The sequence below is a fragment of the Silene latifolia genome, chromosome 4, assembly GCF_048544455.1.
Source record: "Silene latifolia isolate original U9 population chromosome 4, ASM4854445v1, whole genome shotgun sequence".
NCBI lineage: Eukaryota > Viridiplantae > Streptophyta > Magnoliopsida > Caryophyllales > Caryophyllaceae > Silene > Silene latifolia.
This window is the reverse complement of record NC_133529.1, coordinates 22,061,114-22,063,069: the sequence shown is the minus strand read 5'-3', so window position 1 is coordinate 22,063,069 and position 1,956 is coordinate 22,061,114.

Genomic DNA, 1,956 nt, shown 5'->3' with positions numbered 1-1,956 from the left:
CCGAACTCGCGGCTTTCACGGCGATGAAAGGCCTCCTAAGGGGAGACTTAAAAACGAGCTCATCAAGTACGGAGGCCCGGGCCTAGACGCCGCCCGGAAGATGGCCGATCGGGCCATAAAAGTGGAGGACTACCACAAAACCTCGGGTAGGCCCCAGCGAGGCCGGCACTCGAGAGAGAAAGAGCCGTCGGGAGGACAACCCGGATGAAGGACGCCGTGACAATAATAGGTCACGGTCGACAGTCCGCCAGAAATGAGCTCGGCGGGCGCCGGGGGGAGTTCGGGAACGTACTACCAGAAGCGGTACAGTGATCACACCCCCCTGGTCGTATCTGCCGCCGAGGTCTTCGCCCTGAGCAAGAACGAGGGCCAGAAGTGGGAAAGGCCCCCCAAGCCAAAGGGAGACGGTGACACGAGCCAGTACTGTGAGTACCACGACCACACCGGTCACCTTACTGACAACTGCCGGCATCTGAAGAATGCCATTGAAGAGCTGATCCGGAAGGGGAGCCTCGGCAAGTATGTTGCCAAAGGCCAAAAGACTGATGCCGGCGGTTCAAATAAGAAATCCGTCTTTGAACGGATATGTGTGATCCATGTTGTCATCGGGGGCAACGAGAACGGTGGGTCCGCTCATGGGCACAAACGACACCTGAACGAGCTGTATCAGGCCATCAACTTTGTGCCCAAAACAGCGGTCCCCGCTTCCAACATCCCCGACATGACTATTGGGAAGAAGGACTACGAGGGAGTCATCGCCCCTCACAGCGACCCACTTGTAGTCCACTTGGACATATCCAACCACCTGGTCAAGAGGTGCCTGATTGACACAGCGCCTACACGAACATCATGTTCGGGAGTGCTTTCTCAACCTCGGTCGAAGGTTGAAGACTTGAGCCCCCGCACCAATCCATTGTACGATTTTTCCGGGGCCGGCCTGGTACCCCTGGGGTCGATCAGACTGCCAGTGATGTTCGGCGAGGGGGATGCGGCTAAGAATGTCCTAGCTGAGTTCGTGGTCATTGACGGCTCGTCCGCCTACAACGTTCTCATAGGCCGAGTCACTCTGAGCGAGGCCGACGCAGTGATGTCCATCCGGGCCTTGACACTGATGTATGTCTCGGACCGGGGGAAAGCGCATAAGCTCGTCTCCAAGGATGAGAAGGACGAGGTGGTCAACGTCCAGATATCTGCCAGAGGATGCAACATGCAATCCCTCAAAGTGGCAAAGAAGTCAGAGAAAGGGAAAAGCCCATCCTTACAACAGGAGGGCGACCTCATGGATGCAACTGACGGCTAACTGGGAAGGTCCCTACAAAGTGGTTGAAGAAATAAGGCTGGGTACACACCGGCTGACAGACATGGAGGGTGTGCCTTTGATGAGCCATTAGGACATTGACAATCTCGGGAAAAACTTTGTATAGCGGCGGAGGTGCCCGAGATAACTGTGGGCACCCCGACGCATGTTTATATCTAATGAAGGATCGTCCAAGTTTTCCATCAAAGTGTTCATTTTCCCCCATAGTCACTATCAAGAAGCAGGCGCCACGACAGTCACCCCAAGAGGTAGACGCCGCGGCAGTCACTCCAAGAGGTAGACGCCACGGCAGTCACTATCAAGAAGCAGGCGCCACGGCAGTCACTCCAAGAAGTAGACGCCACGGCAGTCACCCCAAGAGGTAGACGCCGCGGCAGTCACTCCAAGAGGTAGACGCCACGGCAGTCACTATCAAGAAGCAGGCGCCACGACAGTCACCCCAAGAAGTAGACGCCACGGCAGTCACCCCAAGAGGTGGACGCCGCGGCAGTCACTCCAAGAGGTAGACGCCACGGCAGTCACTATCAAGAAGCAGGCGCCACGGCAGTCACCCCAAGAAGTAGACGCCACGGCAGTCACCCCAAGAGGTAGACGCCGCGGCAGTCACTCCAAGAGGTAGACGCCACGACAGTCACTAC